Genomic DNA, 2,878 nt, shown 5'->3' on the forward strand with positions numbered 1-2,878 from the left:
CTTGCTTCTTGACTGGAAAAAGGATGTCTCCAAATCCTGTAAAACATACAACATAAATTCTATTAGAAAAAAAATTATGTGCACAACCAAATCACACAATATATTTTAGTGTTGATAAGAAATAAGATATATTACATTCTAGATTTTAGATTACTAGAGCATTGAACAACAAAATTAACTCAAACGCTTCAAAATCATTCAAAATATTGATAGAGGGCTAGCTTCTCTTTGGAGAATCGCTTGATACGCTCGGCTACGAAACCTAAAAGCTTACTCACAAGTCACAACTTACAAGAGAACTCATAAAGTAGGATTTTTAAGTACACTTTTTCTCACAAATTCATTAAGCTGATCCTACTCACGAGAATACAGAACTAGGATCATGAAAAATTAATGAGAATAACTTATATAACAAAATGAGTCCACGCAGAACCTTGATGTTCATGTTCACCAACTGAAATCAAATGCAGTTTATGTTCAAAAAAAAATCTGAATTTGATATATTTTCATAATAGTAATTAACAATGTAAGGGCATTGTTTCTTTGGATTCTTACACTTTGGACCCAGTTCATATAATTGATAGCTTCAAGATAGATCCTTGTTAGTGATTGATCGCACTGGGATATATTCAATCAACTCCTTCTCTTGCTTAATAGATGCCCCAAGATTTAATGAGCACCTACCAATCAATAAACCTAGTGTAATCACACAAGTAGAGTCTAGAGAGTGTGGTGATGTTAGAGTGCAACAATGATATTAGGAAGAACAAGTCTGATAATTATGTTACTTTCAAGGAGAAGACAATAAATCCAAAGAAGTATTATGTAAAGCCCAACACTGGAATTTTCATACCTCAGTCTTCCAACGATGTCATAATTACAATGCAATGGCATAAAGAGGCACCACTATACATGCAATTCAAGGATAAATTCCTGCTTCAAAGTGTTGTTGCAGGCCCTTGAACTACTGCAAAGTACATTACTCCCGAGATGTTCAATAAGGAGCCGGGGAATTATGTGGAGGACTGCAAGTTGAAAGTTGTTTATGTTCCTCCTCAAGTGCAATTACATGTAAAGGAGGGGTCTGAGGAAGGTTCTTCTCCTAGGGCTTTAGTATTCAAAATTAGAACTGTAAATATATCGAAGCTCAATAATATATCAAGGTCATATAATGAGTATAAAGACAACTTGTTGAAGACAAAGGCACAAATTTCAAAGCTAACAGGTGAGAAATTTTTTGTTATGCAACAAAATGAAAAGCTTCAGCAAGAATTGGAACTCTTGAGATGGGAACATAACAACAGTCGTGGTGGTATCCCATCTATATATGTTCTCACTATTGCATTTCTGGAAATCCTTTTGGTCTATATTCTAAAAACATATATCTGTAGCCCAAATACTGATAGCATGTGCATATATTGTCCCCCTCCCCGAAATCCAACATACCACCAAAAACCTTTCCGTTTCCTCTTCATAATAACCAGCAAAGAAAAGTTCTTCTCCGTCTATATTGTTTTCAGTTTGGGGGAGAGCCGAGACAGACACAGGTAGCTGCAATTATGATAAGCTAGATAATAAAAACAGACACAATTCAATGGTCGAATGTTGTCCTTTTTTATATCTATATAAGGCTATCCCTTTCTCTAAATTCTCTAGTCTACCTGACTATATATAACATTCCATATCTGGAGTTCGAAAAAGAAGTCCATGCATTCTCTGCATTATCTTCAATTTCTATTTCCCAAGATAAAAGGTCTAACACTTAAAAGCTGTTACATTTCATTTTTTCAATCGTTAAAAAGTAATTTTACTTATGACTAGCAACAAGAGAATGCTGGACGGTATTTACAAGGATAGCATCATCCTATATGACCTGTGATAGAGAGATTGTTTTCGTCCTAAACTTAAAGTAAGGTGTTTTATGTTGTTTGTGTTATGATATCACAAGAAAGAGTTTGTGAGAATTAAAGATCAAGGGCCTTCTTAAGAAAAGCAACATCAGAGGCATTTATAGTTATATGGAAAGACTCATGCTCTTTGAGTAATTCTACAGAAATCCTTACACATTCTTGCTATATTCTCAATGCTCCAGTTGTTTAAAAATTTTTAGAACCTTGAGTCAATTAGTTTTCTGGTTGACTTAAATGTGTGCAAGTTAGTTTCATTAGCTTTATAATGGTCTTGTGCTTGAAGTAATCATCATATGAACAGCTGGTTCGACATCCTCTTTTTTTAAACTCGAGACGACAACATTAGTTTATTGATCAAGTGTATTTCCTCATTTATGAATACAACCAAGTGTTGGATAATATTGATAAGTAATTATAGTAGATTTATTTTATTGTCATGATGAATTCAAAAAATAGAAACACACTACTGGCACTCACTTGTCCCTTGGCAATGTCTTCTTAACTTCTTGTCTTCCTCTGTTTCCTGATATCTTTTTCACTCATTTATCTGATTTCCTGGTACTCCAATAACTCTTTTGGAAGTTGTTCAGTTTCTTCCTCCTCACATTCCTCTTTACCACACTCATCCTCTTCTTGATCTTCACCTTCCTCCTCATATTCATCCAAATATTTATACTCCTGAATGAACACAACGAAATTGTCATAGCAAAATAAAAGATGAAAGATCCGAAAAAATTACAGAGATCATAGGTTACATCTCTTTCATATTCGCGCATAGTTGTTCTGGAGTAGGAAACCAAATTCTCAATGATAATCTTCAATTGCTAAAGTGGAGAAGAGAACTAGTAAGCTTTGTGCCTACCATTAATTATTTTATACATGAAAAAATTACTTTACCACTCTATAAATGGACACTAGATCCGTATCTTCACTTAATAAAATTAAAACCAAGGAAATGAATTCGACCA

General features: G+C 33.9%; 1 pseudogene; it reads left to right on the forward strand.

Moving 5' to 3' along the window:
* The first annotated feature begins 735 nt into the window (after positions 1–735).
* LOC102584673 (vesicle-associated protein 1-2-like) lies at positions 736–1,716 on the forward strand (annotated as a pseudogene).
* The last annotated feature ends 1,162 nt before the right edge of the window (positions 1,717–2,878 follow it).

Source organism: Solanum tuberosum, unplaced genomic scaffold (genome assembly GCF_000226075.1).
Source record: "Solanum tuberosum cultivar DM 1-3 516 R44 unplaced genomic scaffold, SolTub_3.0 scf00288, whole genome shotgun sequence".
Taxonomy (NCBI): Eukaryota; Viridiplantae; Streptophyta; class Magnoliopsida; order Solanales; family Solanaceae; genus Solanum; species Solanum tuberosum.